The sequence below is a fragment of the Bombina bombina genome, chromosome 7 (genome assembly GCF_027579735.1).
Source record: "Bombina bombina isolate aBomBom1 chromosome 7, aBomBom1.pri, whole genome shotgun sequence".
Lineage (NCBI taxonomy): Eukaryota > Metazoa > Chordata > Amphibia > Anura > Bombinatoridae > Bombina > Bombina bombina.
The window spans coordinates 123,529,481-123,552,395 of NC_069505.1; positions in this window are offsets into that span (position 1 = coordinate 123,529,481).

The window sequence follows — 22,915 nt, forward strand, 5'->3', positions numbered from 1 at the left end:
CAAAGCTTTGACTATGCAACTATTATATAACAAATATAAAAAAGTGAAAAAAATTCAGATGCGCCTAAGTGGATAAGTGCATATACTAAACTAAATATAATGTGCAACCTGTGCCATATGAATCAAATCTAAAATTACTATAAGTACAAAATATGTACTAAATACATAATATATATATATATATATATATATATATATATATATATATATATATATATATATATATATATATATAAAAATCTATGTATAAAAAGGAAAAATAAAATGTGAAAAAACATGTATTAAATAGATACAATGCTGATTGACATAAAGAATGAACACCAAAGCATATATTGAAACAAAAAAAAACAAAAAATAACGTAATGGTGTATAAATAACTAGTGATTATTGATTGAAGTGGTCACGATATGACCTTGACAGTCCACACTATATCAATGAGTGATGAAATCCCCAGGCAGCAAAACTTCTTCCAAAGGCTTGTTGGCCAAACACACAAATCTACAGGAACAAAATAAAAGAAGAGGCGCCAAATAGTGTGTATCGTACAGATATTGAGGCAGCGCACCCCTACTATGACATCTACTTACAAGATCCACAGCACTTGATAAGTGCCACAAACGCCTTCTGGACCATCAACAGCTGTCCAGATCACTGATCAAATACCTCATCCACGGGTCTGCAGCTGCAAATAGGAGGAGATAAAAGAAAGGGCACCGCAATAGTGTATATCAGTGTGTAAATGATCTACACAAACAAACGATAGTACCGTACTTACAAGGTATAAGGCATTTGATAAGTGCCACAAAAACCTTCTGGACAATTTGCAGCTGTCCAGCATACTGTGCTTACTAGTAAAGGGGATATCTTGCCTCTAACGTCTCCAGTCAATTCTTCAATCTTCAAAAGCCAGTGAATATATTCCAAAATACGTGTAGAATTTCGGCAAATACCAAAGTGATACCACAGTGTAATTGCTGGATCTCAGAATCCCAATCACAAAAGTGCAAGAGCCCAAATTGGAATAAAAAAAGCCATGATTAAAATTTGTAACAGATTTATTAAAATCAATATCGTCAGCCGGTAACTAAGACAGCTTCATCAGGTGTACAAATCTCTGAATGATCACAACTTATAAAGCCTGAGTCGGCGTCTATCCCGACCCAGAGCACATGCGTGAACAACCAAGTGAGCGTCAAACCAATGTGATTCCTGGAAAAAATGGCTCGATTTTGATAGGCCCATGAGATTGGCTTGTCTAAACACACCTAAATGTCTAGCAAATCAGATGTCCAGGATATACCGGCTCCAATTTGATAGGTGGATTATTGTAATGCTCGTAAACAACATTATCTGTTGCAGTTCTGACTCAAATAATTGAGAAACATCCATACAAAAAAATCAGGGAATAATAAAGATATAATGAGTATTATAATTCCCAAAAACTATTGAAATGTGACTTACATGGCTCCAACTCATTGCGAGAGAACCGCTGCTTGAAAATTATAGAGAACAACATTCTAAGTCAACATGAAAAATGACACAATATTAAGAATATAAATAATATAATGCTGACAATATAAAAGTGGTAATAATAATAATAATATAAATACCACAACTACGAGAGGGATTATCATATTGATACCTGCATTATATAAATCCCCAAATTGTTCCCCAATCAACACCGGTAGGATTATAACTAAGTTAATTGATATGGGCTTTACAGAAGGCATTCTAACTAAAAAAGAAAAAGAATACCTGGTCTCCACCTCACCTAACTTAGCATATTATTATCATTTACCGAAAGTCCACAAGTGCACCATCAACCCTCCCGGAAGACCAATTATATCGGGTGTGGATAATCTTACCTGTAATTTGTCTGTATGTAGACTATTTTTAAAAAAAATCAGTAATAGGTTTGCCATCCTATATAAAGGATACTCCAGATTTAATAGCCAAGATCTCTAAGATTGAGAAAGCGGGACGTAATCTGCTTTGGTGCACTTGTGATGTTGCATCGCTTTTAGGGTTGCACCGATACTAGTATCGGTATCGGTGCTGATACCAAGTATTTGCATGAGTACTTGTACTCGTGCAAATGCACCTATACTTAAACCGATACCTCCTATTACTACCCATATGCTATCTTGTGGTGTTTTTCAAACTGCATGTTCCCATTTAATTTTAAGCTGGAGTGGAGACTTAACTAAAAGTTTCACTTTTGTTCTGCCAATACAAATTGCTGTTATTTGTATTATTGTACGTCAGAGCAGTGCTCCTAAAAGCTGCTACTTTACAGCTGGAAGCCTACCTGGGAGAGATCACTGTACCTCATTCAGACAACCCCCTGAAGTAATGGGCAGTTAATAAACTGAGATGTAATGGCCCAAAAATATCTTTCTGACCCATGCAGTAGTGTGAAAAGTGAAAGACTGTTCAGCCTTGCATGAAATGTCCTTACTAATAGCAGAAACAGACTTACAGCTGAACATGCAGATATGCTTCTGTTCCTTAATAAGAACTTGCCACTAACTTTTGAAAAATTTATTCTAATTGCTAGATTACCTGTTATACTGTTACTTCTCATCTTGCACAATTATGCTCAAAACATACTGTACTCTGAGGAGCATCCTTAGCCAGGGCTGGTCTGGGAATAAAAAGCAGCCCTGGAAAAATATGAAGACCGGCCCTATTTTCTATTGAGTCAGTAGAATGCAAATGCCCCATTTTTCTCAAAGGGGATTACTGGGATACTCCTTCCCCAATATTTTTTTCAGAATTAAATTATATTACTTTGTATTAAGTACAAATGTCAGATTGATGAGTTTTATAGGCACCCTACAACCCAATTGCATCTAGTAATCACCCCTTTAAATTGTAGCTTTCCAGCCCCAGCTGCTGTAAGTTGTTATTTATTGTTATTATTAATATAGGTTATTGTAATATATTTATTTATAAACATGTTCTGTGAACTTTGTGACAACAAGCACATAAAACTGTTTAATTATTTAAAAATGTCTTTTGAGATACAGTTCATAATTATAAAGAAGTGATCTTAAATCATTGGTCTTTTTTGTGCTTGGTAAACTGTCATGACATAAAAAAGTATTGGTAATTGGTATCGGTGAGTATTTGAAAAAAAGTATTGGTACTTGTACTCGGTCTTAAAAGAATGGTATCGGTGCAACCCTAATCGCTTTATTCTAACATAGCTCATGATCTGGGTTTAAATGCAGTAGATTGTTTTTTAAAAAGGGACCAATACCTACCGACTAAACAAAGGCTTTTTTTTTATTGGAAGCAATATAATTTGGGCTAAAACACAATTATTTTGTTTATCAGGAACAATTTTGTTTTGCAGATTAAGGAAACGGCCATGGGCACCAGGTTTGCCCCCAGTTTTGCGAATTTGTTTATGGGGTTGTTTGAAGAAAACTATATCTACTATATACTATATCTACTACAACTCCCCTCTGGGGGCAAATCTGGTTTTCTATGGCCGTTTCATTGATGATTTGTTATTTATTTGGAATGGTTCTGAAGAAACAGCTAAGGAATTTATTAAGTCACTAAATAATAACAACATGGGTTTGAGTTTTACCTCCAAATTAAACAGTGAGAGTATTGATTTTTTAGATCTGGTATTAAGTTAGGACACTGAAGGACATATAATTACTAAGACTTACTTCAAGTCTGTTGATACTAACAGTCATTTGAATTTTAAAAGTAACCACTATAAAGCCTGGAAAAATAACATACCATTTAATCAATTTTCCAGAATCCGTAGAAACTGTAAAAACATTGATTTATATGATGAGCAAGTAGAAATTTTAAGATCAAGGTTTTTAGAGAAGGAATACACCAATATATTAGTGGAGGAAGGATATTTAAGAGCAAGCAATAAGGACAGATTAGAGTTCTTCAATAAGGTTGAAAAGGATAATTCTTTGAGAATGGGTTTTGAAATGAAAAGAAGTGAATCCCATAATTTGAGATTTATAACGAAGTATACTACCAATCACGATAAAATCAGACAAATACTTCATAGACATTGGTACATTTTGCGAAATGATCCAATTTTAAAAAGTCTTTTAGATGAATCTCCAATATGAACATTCAAAAGATCGCCCTCTTTGAAAAACAAACTAGCCCCAAGTAAAGTGGTAATGAATAAATATAAGAAAGAGACATCTTCAAAATTCAATATCTGGCTATTAGGAAATAAGAGTTTCTACATATGTAATCGTCCAAATTGTGGTCTTTGTGTTTTCACTACAGGGGATAGGATTAAATTTAAATCTTTTTCCACAAAAGAAGAGTTTGAGATTACTTCTCGTTTTTCCTGTGACTCTTGTTTCGTGGTCTATCTCCTAGAGTGAAAATGCGGTCTACAATATGTAGGCAGGTCCTCAAGACCCCTGAAGAAAAGATGGGGTGAACACAGTAGAAATGTAAAAAAAAGGGATTATGAACCACAGTGTCCCCCGACATAGTGTATGTTGCCATGAAGGTCAAACGGATGTCTTTAATATTTTTCCATTAGAGTTTATTAATCCTAAAAGGGGTAGAAATAGACTTATCCATTTAAGGCAAAGAGAAATGTTTTGGATTTGGAAATTAAAAACTCTAAACCTGCACGGTCTCAATGAAAATATAGTTATGACTTCATTTAACTAATGCTTAATAGTCACTGCTACCACGAGATGGGCCTTTTTTGTTCAACATTAGTATATATTACATTCATCTACATGTTGTATGCACTTTACTTATAGGGTTGTATGCACACCACTTGGTATCTTCAGTAGTCCTAGTATCTGATATTTTAAATATAGTCAATTAGGATTTGTCTTAGTGTACATGTGGCAGTTTACATTATGAATCTGTCAAACTTCGGATCATTTAGATTTCAATCTTTTGGTTGGTCAGTTTCCAAATACCTGTTTACCAACACAATGTTTTTTACCAGTTCAAAATGGTTTTTAATTTGTTGAATATGGGTTGTGGAAAGGGAAATGGTTAATAAATAACAACTACTATGAAGTAGATATCTTTGTTGTTAATCTTGTGCTTGCAGATCTAAGCATTGATTTTATGTTATCTAATTCTATTGTATATTATGTGTTTTGTTAATGCATGAACAACCACGTTATAATCCTACCGGCGTTGATTGGAACAATTTGGGGATTTATATAATGCAGGTATCAATATGATAATCCCTCTCGTAGTTGTGGTATTTATATTAATATTATTATTACCACTTTTATATTGTCAGCATTATATTATTTATATTCTTAATATTGTGTCATTTTTCATGTTCACTTAGAATGTTGTTCTCTATAATTTTCAAGCAGCGGTTCTCTCGCAATGAGTTGGAGCCATGTAAGTCACATTTCAATAGTTTTTGGGAATTATAATACTCATTATATCTTTATTATTCCCTGATTTTTTTTTATGGATGTTTCTCAATTATTTGGTCAGAACTACAACAGGTAATGTTGTTTACGAACATTACGATAATCCACCTATCAAATTGGAGCCGGTATATCCTGGACATCCGATTTGCCAGACATTTAGGTGTGTTTAGACAAGCCCCTCTCATGGGCCTATCAAAATCAAGCCGTTTTTTCCAGGAATCACATTGGTTTGACGCTCACTTGGTTGTTCACGCATGTGCTCTAGGTCGGGATAGACGCCGACTCAGGCTTTATAAACTGTGATCATTCAGAGATTTGTATACACCTGATGAAGCGGTCTTAGTTACTGGGAAACACGTTGTGGCAATATTCATTTTAATAAATCTTTTACAAATTTTAATCACGGCTTTTTTCATTCCAATTTGGGCTTTTGCACTTTTGTGATTGGGACTCTGAGATCCAGCAATTACACTGTGGTATCACTTTGGTATCTGCCAAAATTCTATACGTATTTTGGAATATATTCATTGGCTTTTGAAGATTGAAGCATTGACTGGAGACGTTAGAGGCAAGATATCCCCTTTGCTAGTAAGCACAGTGTGCTGGACAGCTGCAAATTGTCCAGAAGGTTTTTGTGGCACTTATCAAGTGCCTTATACCTTGTAAGTATGGTACTAACGTTTGTTTGTGTAGATCATTTACACACTGATATACACTATTGCGGTGCCCTTTCTTTTATCTCCTCCTATTTGCAGCTGCAGACCCGGGGATGACGTCTTTGATCAGCGATCTGGACAGCTGTTGATGGTCCAGAAGGCGTTTGTGACACTTATCAAGTGCTGTGGATCTTGTAAGTAGATGTCATAGTAGGGGTGCGCTGCCTCAATATCTTTATGATACACACTATTTGTTGCCTTTTCTTTTATTTTGTTCCTATAATATAACAAATGCTTGTGCTTTGAATATTGTTTTTATACATATTTCTCATTCTATAGACTGCATATAAATATACATAAAGCGAGGAAGAAAAGAACACTGAGTCCCATAGTTTGCATAATCCTTAGTTTATTGGATCTGAGCCATAGGGTACAAAAAGGTTCTCCCTATTATCTGACGTGTTTTGTGCATGTGCTTCATCAGAGATCTGATATCAATATAACTGAGAGTCATTAGTAAATCAGACTTCCTCTTACGAAGAGTCCTTTGTGTACCAAAAGCCTGCAACTGTTTTTGTGCTTAACCAATAAAGGGACAGTCTAGTCAAAATTAAACTTGCATGATTCAGATAGGGCATGTCATTTTTTTTAAATTTCTTTATTTAAGATCCAACAGAATATACACTTTGATTTATACATGTATGATCACATAAGGACAAACATAGAGAAGCAAGAGGAAGCACCTCGCAGAGTGCCTAAAAAAGGAGAAGAAAGAAAAAAGAAAAAAAAACATATAACATAACGAAAAAGGCATCCTTCTGAACTTTAAACCAAGATACAGTATCGTACCCCTATTTGTTACTTTTCCTCCAAAAATAAAAAACAGAGCTCCAAGTGAGAGTTCTTTATCTAACCTGGATCTAGTCCTATTATATAAGCTCAAATGGTCAATTTCACTAGGAGAAAAAGATTTAATAAAAACTGACCATTTAGACAAAAATGCAGTAATATCATGTTCATCGTTTAAATTGGTATCCATCTGTTCAAGAATACATTTTTTTTTCAAGCAGTTTTTAACCTCTGGAATACTGGGGGTTGCTCTCCCTTTCCATTTTTTGAGGATTAAATATCTAGCTGCCAAGATGGCCATATTGACAATTTTGATATTTACCTGCCGTTTCTCCGGGTCCTTCCATAAGTACAATATATGTGATAGCGTTAATGCCAAAGGTAAGATCCCTAAAGTTTTATTGAGCAAATATTGTAATTTAAACCAAAAATGTTGAATCCTTGGGCCATCCCATAACATATGTACAAGATTAGCCGAAGGCAAGGAGCACCTGGGGCAGCAGTTATAATTAAGATGTCCACACCTAAAACCTTTCTCAGGAGTGAAGTAAGTCATAAGAAGAAATTTAATATGAGATTCTCTCCAAGATTCTCTCCAAGAGGAGGAAAGAGTGGTTCGCATTACTTCAAAAATTGAGGATTGGATAAGACTAGTATCCACATAATTTTGCAATGAGGCTGTGGCCCATTTGATAGAGATCTTTTCCAGATTAAGGATACCCTTAAGGGAGCTCAGGGCTTGATAACAAGGAGAAACTGTCATGAATCCATTTTTAAAGGGACAGTATACACTCATTTTTATATAACTGCATGTAATAGACACTACTATAAATAATAAGGTGCACAGATACTGATATAAAAATCCAGTATAAAACTGTTTAAAAACTTACATAGAAGATGTCAGTTTGGCTCTGTTGAAAAGGTAGCTGGAAAGCCCACTGCAAGTGGCAAATAAGACACTCCCCCCCTCTCCCTTCTTTTGCATATGAAAATACTTTTTACACAAACAGGAGCAAGCTGGAGAAGGTAGCTGACGGTATTCACATAAAGCTTTGGGGCTTGGTTAGGAGTCTGAAAATCAGAGCAATGTTATTTAAAAATAAGCAAAACTATACAGTTATTTAAAAAAATGAGTGTATAATGTCCCTTTAACTAAAACAAACCATTTCTCAATGCTCCCTAAAGTCCAGTTCCAGCCAAAGTTACTTGCTAGATTAAACGCAAAGTGCCTTGCTTGTAGATATGCAAAAAAATCTTTTTGAGGGAGATTAAACTCCCCCCTAAGGGAACCAAAGGTTTTAATGCACTTCCTATCAAAGTCAAGCAATTGGGAAACATTACTTAAACCTAGACTATTTCCACCTCTGGAAAGGTGATAATTGGAGTCCATCTTGAAATTGAGGATTACTTGATAATGGCATATATTTAGATACCCTATGGGCTAAATCAAAGAGTTTAAAGACTCTCCTCCAGGCCTGGAGTGGGTTAGATATAGTTCTCAGTTTTTTCACCTCTCTGGGTAATGAACTAAGATTGCAATGAATTATTGCTACAGGTGAAAGTGGATAAATTATACTTCTCTCAAGTTCATTATCAGTAACATAGTATCTCACAAAGATCCAATCCATAATTAAATGCACTAGAAAAGCATAATTATATAATTTAATATCTGGTAAAGCTAGCCCTGCAAATTTTCTAGGAAGAGAGAGTTTAGATAGGGAAATTCTGAGTTTTTTATTTTGCCAAATGAAACTTCTCAGGGCGGTGTTAAATGTTAAAATATCTTTTTCCTTAAGAATCAATGGAGTATTCTGAAGAACAAAGAGAAGTTTAGGAAGACATACCATTTTATACAGGGCTATACGGCCTGACAGAGAAAGGGGAAGATTTTGCCAATTTTGCAAACTCTCTTTAATTTTATTCAACACTGGGAAGATATTAAGGCTGTACCAAGTATCTGGATTAGAAGAAATTGTGATACCCAGGTACCTAAAAGATCCAGAGACTACTTTGAATGGTATATTTGTAAGGGATTCATTGGATTGTTTAATCCAGAGAAGTTCAGATTTTGCGGGATTCACCTTATACCCAGAAAAAGAACCACACTGATCAATAATTGTTAAAAGTTTTGGAATATTAATGGAAGTGTTTGTAATATATATAAGAATATCATCAGCATATAAAGCTATTTTTAGCTCCTTCTTGCCAATCTTAATCCCTTCAAGATGATGTCTGACATAGATAGCGAGAGGTTCAATGGAGAGGTTGAAGAGAAGAGGAGAGAGGGGGCACCCCTGCCGAGTTCCTCTTCTGAGCGAGATATCTGAAGAGAGCATACCATTAACTAGCATCCTTGTAGAGGCCGCGTTATATAGATTGTCAATGAATTCAAGAAAACTACAGTGGAAGCTAAAACATTGAAGAGAGTAAAGTATATGATCATAGTGAACTGAATCAAAAGCTTTTTCAGCATCTATTGAAATAATTGCTGAATCAGGGATATCCCCCCCCCTCCACTCCCCAACCTCTCCCGAGTTTTAAAGTAGTCTATGGTGAGGAACACTTCCCTTATCTTAGCTGAGGAGTTTCGTTTAAACATAAATCCTGCCTGGTCCTTATGAATAATACCGGGAAGAAGAGATTGAAGCCTCAATGCCAAGATAGAGGTAAGTATTTTGTAATCTGAATTTAACAAGGCTATAGGCCTATATGATTCCTTCTTGCCGGGATCCTTCCCTTGCTTAAGAATTAGAGTAGTATAGGAAGCAGTAAAGCTGGAGGAGGGCGAGCTACATCTAATGTACATATCGTTATAAAGTAAAGTTAATGTGACACAATTACCGGGGATACTATCTTGAAGAATTCATTGGGGAGAGCATCCGGACCCGGAGCTTTATTCAAAGAGAGATCTTGAATTGCTCTAGACACTTTGGGCTCAGAGATAGGAGAATTGAGAGTTTCAACTAGTTCAGATGCTAGTGCCTGGTAAGAAATTTTACTCCAGAAATCCTCATGCTCCAAATTATTTGAGTTTTTAAGGGAGTACAGGTCCTGATAATAACTTGAGAAGGTCTTCAGGAGTTCTTCTGGCATTGTTAGAGTTTTACCTTCTACATGTAGAGAGTCAATCAAGGATGAACCTTTATCCCTCTTGACTAGGCTTGTGAGAAGTTTTCCGGTTTTGTTTCCATATCTAAATAATTTAGCCTGAAATCTCAGATCTTTCTGAGATGACCTGTAAAGAAGGAAAGAGTCCCTTTCCTTTAATGCTCGCGTATATCGTGCCCAGCTCTCAGATGTTTTCTCTAAGAGGTGACAATTGTATGAATTAGATACTGACTTCAAGATTTCCTTTTCCCTAAGTTTGAATTTCTTTGTCCTATTTATGCTATAGGCTAGAATCTCCCCCCTGAGAACTGCTTTCGCAGTTTCCCAAAAAATAGCGGGGCGGTTGATATATTCATGATTAAAGGAGGCGTACTCTTCGAACTTAGATTTAAGCCAGTTTTTAAACTTTAAGTCTGATGCCAGATACACTGGAAAATAAAACCGATGGTTTCGAGAAGCAAGATCACTAAGCTGGAAGTCGAGAAAGATAGGGGCATGATCCAAGATACAGATAGGGAGAATCCCAGAGACAACTTTTAGTTTACACAACCTTTCATCTAAAAGAAGTAAAAAAGAAGTAAATCCTTGAAAGTGACTTATGTGCCTTAGAAAGACAAGTGAAGTCTCTGGAATCAGGATTCTGTGACCTCCATAGGTCTCTGACCCTAAGGTTCTGAAAAAGTCTAATAAACCATTTTGATTCTAGGTTATCTCTTTTACTTCTAGGACAAGAGGGTTTTTGTCTTAATCTATCTAGAAGGTATTGTGGTGCCATATTAAAATTCCCTCCTACTATCAGGTAACCCTCCGCATATGTCATGATATTAGCTTGAAGTGATTCCCAAAAAGGCAAACTAAAGACATTGGGAGCATAAATATTGCATAGTGTATATAGTACCTTATCTATTTTAATTTTTATCATTAGGAACCTTCCCTCTGAATCTACGTTAATATGGAGAACTTGATAATTTAACTTTTTTCCTAAAAGAATCACAACACCTCCTTTTATTTGTACACTGGGAGAGGAAAGAACTTCCTTAACCCATGAGCACTTAAGCTTAAGAACTTCTTCCAATTTTAAATGGGTTTCCTGTAGGAAGGCAATATTAATATTTATTTTTCTTAAATGAGATATTATTGTTTTTCATTTAATGGGGATGTGATACCCCCAATATTCCAAGAGGTTAACTTAAATCTACTTGTCGCGTCCACCATCTAGAAAAAAAAGGGGAACTTTATATAAAAAGAAACTAAATGTGCTAAAACCACAACACAAAGCAAGCCAACATGACTAAGAAGATAATACAGATATGACCAATGAAAAAAGGGACAGGAAAACACAAGGGGGGAGGAAAAAAAAAAGGGGTGGAGGAATCCAACGAAAAACAAAACAAAAACACCCCTCGTGCCAATTGCAGTCCCATCTGGGCCGCGGCCACCTATGGCCCAGGGGTCATCCCTAAAAAGAACTGATATGATGAACCATAAACCTGACATTCTTGAATAATAATTATCTATCTCTGTCCCTGTCTTACCCAGGAGGCAACGTCTGAACAATGAATTTTTCTGTGTCTCTAGCTGACTCAAAGTAATGTGTGTAGTTATCGATTGTTATCTTCAATCTAGCTGGGTAGATTAGGGTAGCTCGATGGCCCTGATTAATTAATCTTGTGCAGATTGGGGCCAGTTCTCTCCTCTTGGCTGATGTCTCAGCCGAAAAATCTTGAAAAAACATTATCTTTGCATCACCAAGGAATATAGGTTGATTTATAAAAAAAATGTAAATAAAGTAGGTTTATCTTGGTAATTTAATACTTTAGCAATAATTGGCCTAGGTCTGTAGTTCCCTTTTTCGGATTGTAACCATCCTAATCTATGAACTCTCTCTAGTACTATGTGTGGTTGTGACTGCGGGAGTTGCGGTAGTGTAACTGTTAGTAGCTTGCTGAGGTCTTCATATTGCTTTTCTTCAGGAACCCCTATCACTCTGAAATTATTCCTCCTGGAGCGATTCTCCAGGTCTTCTAACTTATTCTGTGCTTTTAAGATCTTAGAATTTATATCTTCTAACTTGGTATTATGACCTCCTGTAAGGTCCTCTAGGTCTGAGATTCTTTGTTCTGCCTCAGACAGTCTGTTAGAGAACTGGCGTATTTCATTTGTTAATACCGAGATATCTTGCTTGATCTCATTTTTGAGAGCATCAAATTTAGGAGTCAAGGCTTCGGATATCCTTATAACTAAAGATTGTGTGTCTATCGTTTTGTTCGTCTGCACTGGATTAATAATTGTAGAATGTATATCTGCCAAGGTTTCCAAGATAGTCTTATTTTTCTTATCTCTATGCCTAGCTGCCACAACTGAGGGATGAGTTTTAGAATGTGCAGTGAAAAATGTATCCATGTGCTTGTGAGATTGCTGTGAAGACGAGGAGTAACAAGTACTCCGATAAGTGAAAAGAAGCCTGTGAGAGGAAAGAGGGGAAAAAAGACCCCATAGTGAACCATGAATTCAAGAGAAAAAAAAAAGGGGGAGCGAGAAGTGAAGAACGTGTGTGAAATTGTGAGGATATAGAAGGGGAAGAGGGACAAAAAAAAGGGGGGGAGAGAGGTAACTGTGTAGAGAGGGAAAAAAAAGAAGAAAAAACCTTACTCGTCAGTTAGGAAGGTTGGCAAATAATTTAATTTGGTATCACCACGGCGGATATGAGTACTAGAAGAACCTTTTGCAGATGAATATCACGTCCTAAGCAGAGAAGAACCTTCTCTCTATTTTCTTATACCTTCCAGTGAAAATATAATATTCTCAATAGTACTCTTTTATTAATAGAGGTGTTTTAGGCCCAGACCAGCTATATCTACTAGATTAACTAGTTCTATTTCATCTATATTTGGTGAACTAGCAAAATATATGCTACAAAGTTAAACCCACCACTCCACAAGTACTAGAATTTACACAAATATTTTTACTTATTGGGGCCTAGTTATCAAGCCGTCAACCTCAAATACGCTGGAATTCCGCAGTGTATTTGTGGCGAGGCTGATTCGCCTTAGTTATCAAGCCCTAGATACCGGCAAAAGTAGAATTTAGTGACGTAAGCTTCGATCCGCCGGGCAAAGTCCGACACAGATCGATTCTTACGTCACTACAGATGTTCCGCACACGGCACAATCTGACTACTTTTGCTAGTTATCAAAAAACTAGCAGGTACGCTCAGCACTTTTCCGGCCAGCGTACCTGGTTTTCAATCCGCCGCCCTGGAGGCGGCGGATTCCATAGGAATCAATGGGAGTCTGACCATAGCGAAAGTTCATGTTCGCTGCTGCCCAACATCCCATTGATTCCTATGGGAGATGTCTACACCTAACACCCTAACATGTACCCTGAGTCTAAACACCCCTAATCTGCCCCCCCTACACCGCTGCAACTAAATAAATGTATTCCCCCTAAACCGCCACTCCCGGTCCCCGCCGCAACTATAATATATGTATTAACCCCTAAACCGCCGCTCCCAGACCCCGCCGCCACCTACATGATACCTATTAACCCCTATCCTGCCCCCCTATACCGTTGCCCTCTATAATAAAGTTATTAACCCCTATCCTGCCGATCCCGGACCTCGCTGCAACTAAATAAATAGTTTAACCCCTAAACCGCCGCTCCCAGACCCGCCGCCACCTACATGATACATATTAAAGTTATTAACCCCTATCCTGCCGATCCCTCCGTGTGCTGGTTAATATAGTAAGTATAGGTTATGTGTTTTTGTAATTTGCTTACAGCAAGCTTATTTTGACCCAATCACTATATTATATAAAAAAACAGCTTACTTAACTAATTACTAAGTTCTGTTGTGACTAGTGTTAGAAGACACATGTTAGAATTTTTTTCCTACATCAACACAAGTTTTGAGATGTTGCTTTAAGTGTTGATATTATCACCTATAATAAGCTTGACATTGGCCTCTATTTTTCAAAGTCTGGCGGACCTGATCCGACAGTGCGGATCAGGTCTGCCAGACCTCGCTAAATACGGAGAGCAATACGCTCTCCGTATTCAGCATTGCACCAGCAGCTCACAAGAGCTGCTGGTGCAACGCCGCCCCCTGCAGAATCGCGGCCCATCGGCCGCCATCAAGGGGGTGTCAATCAACCCGATCGTACTTGATCTGGTTGAATTACAGCAATGTCTGTCCGCCTGCTCAGAGCAGACGGACAGGTTATGGAGCAGCGGTCTTTTGACCGCTGCTTCATAACTGGTGTTTCTGGCGAGTCTGAAGACTCGCCAGAAACACGGGCCGTCAAGCTCCTTTCGGAGCTTGATAGATAAGCCTCATAGACTCAAATTGAAATAAAAATAATTGTGTTAGCAATAATGAAAGCATAATATAACATTATTTCAATAGTAAGTTGTACCAATCCTAAAAGGAAATTAATTAGTTTTGGCAACAGTAAAACAGAAAGGTAACTTGCAACAATTGACAGTTGCGTAATATATCAGAGAGTAGTTTTAATTTACTTTTTTTCCCCTTTCTTTCCCTTTTTTCCTTCTCTGCTCCTTCCCTCCCTCTGCCTTCTTCCCTCTCTTTTTCTTCCTTTCCCCTTTTTCTTTTCCTTCTCTTTTAGTGATGTTATAGAAGTAAAGATTACTATATCTTTTAAATGACCTGAGAGAAAAAGATTGCGTTCAAATATCATAGGAACTGAATCATAATATGGTATCTTAGAAAAGTGCCCCTGCAATGTTCCAGTTCAGATGTTTAATGACTCCTTAAGAACTCAGAGTCAATAGGGGGAATATTTCACCCTAGGACACAATAAGCGACAGAGTCCAATATCGCCCAGGCGCAAAGTTCAAATTGGGCCCTGTAAAAGATGTAACAGTACCTGACCCAGTCCATGGGAATCACAGCTAGTAGAGGGGAGCTCCACCCTCGGCAGCAGACCAGGGCCCCCTCATGCAGCACCGGTGAGAGGGGGCAGGCAAACAGAGTGGACCAACTCTAGGATCCTTGCAAAGGCACTATCCAAGGCAAAAGCACCTGTGACCAGGCAACGCCGCAACCACACCGGGAGCCGCATTAAACAAGCTCCCCCTCTTGCAGCACCGGTGGGAGGGGGAGATGAAAGAAAACACACAGGAGTGACGGCCTCAGTCAGCAGACCAAAGAAAGCAGTGGACAAGGCAGCTACAGGCAATGGCCACCTCAATAGGCCACATGCAGCAAGCATAGAGCAGAAACCACAAACACAGATAGGTTACAGCTATCCAAAGGACACTCAGCCGCTGCCTCGGGATCCAAGTGTGTCAGATACCAAGACATCCCCCCTCACACAGCACCGGTGGGAGGGGGGGGGGAGAGACAGCTCAAACCAGACCGGGACAACAATCTCTGATAAGATGTCAACAAACAGGCTACAACCAGGTATGCGGAGGGGGAGGTAACAATATAAAAATGATGCGCCTCCGTAACTCACCCCAGGGCTTCCGTGGGGAAAACAGCTGATCACAGGAGGAAACGAGTACCCCACTGGAACAACCTCCAGATCATGAGAGGACAGCAGCTGGTTGCAATGCTCCCTTCGGATACCAAGCTAAAGTCGCCAGGCATGGTGGAAACAAATCGCTTCTCTATGGGGTTCCTATCGAGAGCACTGCCAGGTAGATTTTTTTTTTTCAAGCGGGGAAAGTTGTAGGTATCAGCCAATGCAATAGAGCATGTCCCCCCTCACGCAACACCCATGGGAAGAGGGAGAAGGTGATCCCGTTTTAATAATCTTTACACCTGGGATTGTAATTCTGTACAGGAATTAGACAAAGAACAAAGAGCTGATGTGCAGCGAGGTAATAGAAAACAGCCAGTGTTAAACAGCTTAGTGCAATGGTATAGCACTAATGGAGCTCCGGTAGTGATAGTAAGAAACTAAACAAGCAGCCCAAGGTCTGGGTTTTTCCGGCGCGAAAGTCCTCTGCCAACAGCTCGCAGGGAAACATAGAGCAGGTGTTTCACCTGACCTTACACACATGCTCCTCCCCGGTAGCATAGGGCATGTCATTTTAGACAACTTTCCAATTTACTTTTATCATCAAATTAGCTTTGTTCTCTTGGTATTCTTTGTTGAAAGCTAAACCTAGGTAGACTCATATGCTAATTTCTAAGCCCTTGGAGGCTGCTTCTTTTCTCAGGGCATTTTGACAGTTATTCACAGCTAGAGGGTGTTATTTCATGTGTTTCATATAGATAATGTGCTCACGCATGTAAAGTTTCCTAGGAGTCAGCACTGATTGGCTAAAATGCAAGTCTGTCAAAAGAACTGAAATAAGGGGGCAGTCTTCAGAGGCTAAGATACAAGGTAATCTCAGAGGTAAAAATATATTAATATAACCGTGTTGGTTATGCAAACCTGGGAAATGGTTAATAAAGGGATTATCTATCTTTTTAAACATTAAATATTCTGGAGTAGTCTGTCCCTTTAATGTCAACTTACTATTATTACTTTTATATGAATATCACCTCTACTGTTTTAATAAATCACACAAATTTTAGTTTGTTCATTTTTATGTGATACATTTTATAACATTATTGCATATTTCAGACTCATAAATATATTTCACACACATACATGCACACACATATGCAGTCATACGCACATACAAACATGCACACACATAGGCAGTCATACAAACACACATACATGCACCCACATACGCAGTCATACGCACACACATACATGCACACACATACGCAGTCATACACACACACATACATGCACACACATACGCAGTCATACACACACACATACATGCACACACATACGCAGTCATACGCACACACATACATGCACACAAACACATATGAAAATTAACTTTCAAATGTTTTTGGTTTTCTGAGTAAAATGTTCAATTAGGCTAATAATATTGAAGTTGCTTATCTGTTTATTTATTTTTTAAAGAAGTGTAACTCATTAAAAGGGTTAGATTACGAGTGTTGCGCTTGAGCAATTAGGGTATATTATGGCTCTTTGCGCACGTTGGAAGTAGCACGGGAATTACGAGTTGAAAGTAAACGTGTTTGCTTGAGCGGGTTAGCACACTTTCAGAGCTCTGGTTAACTGTTACGCTCGACTAAAAAGTTGCACAGAAAACATCAAAAATATATTGTACAGTACAGATACACTCATAATAAAAATGTCTCATCTCATCCGTATAATAAAGGAAAGGTATGATATGTATGTTTGTGCACTTTACATTGAGGAGTATACCTTTAAATAATCACTTAGGCTATGGGTATTAAAGGGTTAACCCAATGTAAAGGCAGAGAGCTGGAGAACAAGGACTGGCAGCAGCCAGAAACGTATACAGTGTCGCCTTTACTCTTTGCTTATAGCAATGTATTTGCTTTTACTTTGGAACCCATGCTTTTAAATTGACTTTGAATAAAAAAATTACACTTTTATATATTTGCTGTCTTCTGGATTGTTGATTCTTGTCTGAGTGCGGAGGAAGTGTTTGGTGTTTAAAAGTATTTTATGGTTCCATTTTAGTACCAGGTTTCAATCAAATTATTTTGAGCATTGTGTGCAATTGCTCTTTTTGTGTAGGTTTAAGGTAACGTCCCATTAATGCTTCTATTCAACATTGGATTATTCTAAAATGATGCCATAATAAGTTTGTTGCTATGTTAACCTGACTTTACACTATAACATTTATGTTTAACGTCTGCGCTCTTTATCTGTGATCACCTCTAGAGAGAAACAAGAACAAAGATACATTAAATTCATTAAATGAAATGAAATAAAAAATGTTCTATTTAAGAATAATTATTCTATTCCTTGTTTTAATAAATAATTACATTTATTGATATATGTAATATTAAGTGCTGCCCTAGGCCTAAGCCTGGCTGTAATTATGGAGATATGTGCTTGATTATATTTTTATACGTAAATACATATTGATATTTACATAAGAACATAACTGCAACGATTCCTTTACATGGGTCAGCACTAAATTTTACATAGAACAATCTATTTCTAAAGTGAAAGATGTGCATTGTTTGCAAACATTACTATTTCAATGGGAACTTGGCCTTAAAACATTTACCTAGTAGAGCTGGGCGTACATTTTATCAAATTACCGACAGCCTCCAAAAGTGTATGAATGGTTTGGGCTTTCAGTGGAAATCTGATGTAATTTAGCCCTTTATGCTTCTTATGGTTTTTGAAGAAAGAATCATTAAAAAGAGTATACTTTCATTTAAAAATTTACAATAGGCATCTATTTTTTATTTTAAGTAATTTTTATGATATTTACCTTTATAATGTATCTGTGTTCTACTGCCCACCGAAACGGATCATTTACAGTCCAATAAACAGCGCAGTCGGACGACTTGTCAGAGCCACTGAACATCCGCACATTAGATCAGCAGTCATTTTACCTACATCTGCAGTGTCCCAGGTTAGGCAGAGCGGAAGAATATGTGGTCGGAAAGATCAAGAGTTGCCTACATATAAACACCAAGTATGTAAAGCTCAACATGAGGTTCAGCACAAGCTAATGTATGGTGCCGAGCTTTCACTGGGTACTATACCAAACCCAGATACCACATTAACAACAACAAAAGGCAGCAGCACTACACTACACTACAATTAAATAAATCGCATTAATTAAATACAGTTAACTAAATTACAAAAAAAACAAAACACTAAATTACACAAAATAAAAAAGAAATGATCAAATATTTAAACTAATTACACCTAATCTAATAGCCCTATCAAAATAAAAAAGCCCCCCAGCCAATTGGAACAGCCAATAGAATGCAAGCTCAATCCTATTGGCTGATTGCATCAGCCAAGAGGATTTTTTCACCTTTTTTTTAATTCCAATTGGCACTTAACCCCTTGAGTGCTAACAACGTCTCTGAGCCATCTCAGAGTTTCCCGCTCTGGTGCTAACGACGGCTCAGAGCCGTCGCTAGCACTCTCCCACCTTGAGGGAGATCTGGGGTCTCCCCCCCCGCTCCTACCCTGGCGATCGTGCCTGTAGAGTGACAGGTATCACCAGGGCTTCTCGTTTTGCATGGTGATGTCACGAGCAATAACGTGATGACGTCACCGTGCAACTTTATTTATACTTAACAATCTTAAGTATAGGAGCAGGGGGCATGCTGCTTAGAAGCCTGTATCTCAGGCATCTAAGCAGCTACAGACCCCGAAGACCCACCATTGGAAAGGTAATCGCCTAACCTTTCTTGGGGGTCTGAAAGAAAAATTAAAAGAAGTTTTAAAAAAAAAGTTAAAAAAATAAAAACATTAAAAAATCTTAGCACCCAGGTGGGAAAGTGCTTAGCACTCAAAGGGTTAAAGGAACCTTCATTCTTCAGTAGCCATGGAAAGAAGAGGATGCTCCACGCAGGATGGATGAATATAGAAGATGCCGTCTGGATGAAGACTTCGGCCCGCTTGGATGAAGACTTCTCCCGGCTTCATTGAGGACTTCTTGCCGCTTGGATTAAGACTTCTGCTGCTTCATTGAGGATGGATGTCCGGTCTTCAAAAGCTGTAAGTGGATCTTCTGGGGTTAGTGTTAGGTTTTTTAAGGGTTTATTGGGTGGGTTTTATTTTTAGATTAGGGTTTGGGCTGAAAAGAGCTAAATGCCCTTTTAAGGGCAATGCCCATCCAAATGCCCTTTTCTGGGCAATGGGGAGCTTAGGTTTTTTAGATTCAGTTTTTTGGGGGGGTTTGGTTGGGTGGGTGGGGGGTTTTTACAGGTAAAAGAGCTGATTTGTTTGGGGCATATTTATATTTGTAAGGGAGTGTTTATGTTAAATCTAATGATATCATAGCAAAGCAAAACATGACCTCACCACTGCTGATGCTGATTGGCTATTGTTTTTTTGTTTTTTTTTTCATCTGGACAGCAACTGAAGTATAACTGTTCACAGAGCACTTAATTTGAGGTAAAGTATCTCCTCTTTTTACATAGAGATGTTCAGGGGATATTTTCATGTCAACTAAACAAGAGTACAAGAGTACAATATAAAATATTTGATTTTAAATGTTGTAAAACATAAGCGAGAACATTTTTCTAAGAACAGATTAATAAAGGAGATAAGAAATGGCAAGTGGATACATTATTCTTGCTTATCTTTCCTTTGCTTGTTAGAAAAAGCAAATTCTTAATATTTTTTTTAAATAACCCCCACCCCCTCACACCTTTTTAAGTTATATGTTAATTATACCATCATTACCATTATGGTATTCATTAAGGGACAATTAGGTCAAAATGGAACTTTAATGATTAAGATAGAGCAGGTAATTTAAAACAGTTCTCCAATGTACTTCAATTATATAATTATGCACAATCTTTTTATATGATAACTTGCAGAACCATCAGTTCCTACTGAGCAGCATGTACAAAAGTTCACAGTGTATACGTATACAAGTCTCATTGACTGATGGCTGTCACATAATACAGGGAAATTTAAGGAAACGTACATATTAAGAAGAAAATCTACTGCTCATTTTAAATGCAGAGTGTTATTGCAATTTTTTTAATATGTGTTTGTTTATGAAATTCAACTTTATTTCATGGTAATTATTCTGTTGTTCAAATGGTTCAATGAATATTCCCCTTGACATTCCTTCTACCAATTGTTTCTACAGAATGTATGTTAACAATAAATATTACCATTCAAAAAATTAATACAACTTCAAATTTGCATTTGAATATTTCTTGCAATGTGTCAGGGCACAGGTAAATACATACTTATATATATATATATATATATGTATGTCAATAGGACAGGGAAATGTGTTTATGTATGAAACCATATTTTTATCAGATATTACTGGAATAAGGTTTAAATTCTGATGTCAGGATTTAACTCACAAAACCCCCGCAAGTTTGAATAAACATTTCAGGACTAAACTACAGACAGGATGTCTCCAGTGGGTTGACACTAAACCATTTTCTCCTTAATTAAAAATACAAGCTTCAGAGCATCCCTTACCCCCATACAGTTAATAAAAACATAAATGTCTAAGGCTGTTGATTTAAGAGATAATGAGATGGGAATTAGCAGACTGGAATCAGGATACCATTTGTCTTTCAAACTGGAAAGGTGTAATAGGATCTCAAAAATGACATGTTTTGTGAGAATGTCAGCATTACTCTCAGGTACAAAAAGACCCCATGTGGTGAGTAAAATACGGGGTGTCTGGAATTTCCTTTTTGAAGCTTGATGAGATAGAAATTAGATTGCTGGAATCTCAAATACACATGTTAAGATGTGACCTTGAAATTTACTGAACATACAGCAAACAATTATTTTTTAATGCATGCCTCAGAATGTATTAAATATAGAAATTTGGAAAATTGTCTGATTCTCTATTATTACATGGGTATTTGCTAAGCTTGATAGTTAACTATTTAGTCAGTCTAAAATGTTTAATAACCTCGGTATTGTTTGTATTTTTCAGACATGTAATTTCAGATCTGCATGAAAAGGATTCATATAGCCAGAATTTATTAGAAACGTGAAATATGGTATATTCATGTTAGAACACAATGCAGTACTGAATATAAAATAGGCTGTTATTTGCATAGAAATGAATGTGTATATATGTATCTCTTTGAAAGCATGAAGTGTCTTAGCATCTATGTTTTAAGAATCTTTGTGGACCTAAAAGGAAATGATTAATGACACTTATTATTTTATTTCAGGTGGACCATGGGCAAAATTCCTGCATGCAAAAATTGTGGAAGACATAGAGCATACTATATTATATGAAAACATATTAGATGTATAAATGCCATTAATTTCAGAAACAGGACACATTATTTTAATATAATATACTGTGTTTCATATCAAAATGATCAGAAAATCCATAAGATATTACTTATCCAAAACAAATATTGTGAGTAGTTGTTGCAGTAAATTATGATAAAATGAATAACCATTTCATAGAAATACTGAATTAAGTTGTTAAAATGTTTAGAAATGGTATTGCATGTATTGCTGTGTTGTGCTGTCTGCTGCCACCTAGTGTTATGATGCGAAATTGCAGCCATGAGATGATTGGTTGTTGCAAGGATGCATTTCCTTGACAACATACATTTCCAAATGAACCAATCCATGTTCAGTTGCAAAGAGCCAATTCTAGGCAAGGTTTCCTTTGGGCATTTCCAATACTCACCAATGACTGATAATAATCAAAAAAAGGGGAGGGGTGAAATCAGATGATTTAACCCCAAGCATAGAGACTGAGAGGAGGCTGCTGGCTAATCCTGAAGGAATAACTACTGTGGTTATTATTAAAGCACACAGCTACTCTTGGACTCCATATGCAATATCCCCAATTTTGAAATTCTGAGGTGAAATTGAATCTGTTGAGAAACATTGGAAACTGTATAATGATTGGTTTATTTGGTAAAGTATTGAAATTACATGTGATGTTTTAAAATAAATTATATACATAGTCACTACAGTTAAATTACAATTGAAAGATTGGAGAGAGCAAATTGTGTTTTAAATTGTATTGCATAACCTTAAATAGTTCTTAACTTGCCTATTGGTATGCAAATATTTAAAGTAAACATTTCTTATTGCTGTATGTAGCAGATTTAAAGAAGTATTTAGAAAAAGCAAAAAGAAAGAAGATTCCACAAAATAAGTGCAATCTCAAAGTCTAGGATACAAAGCACATATAGACACAGGACCAGAAGATTCAATGCAAAAACAATAATTCTTTATATGTGAATATATATATAAAGTGCATAAAAAAAAAAAAACACATATATGTACAGTTCAAAACATACAATACATCAACCATACAAATACATTCATACTCATAACAGTAAAAAGGGGTACCCCAATTGAGCAGCAAGAAGTT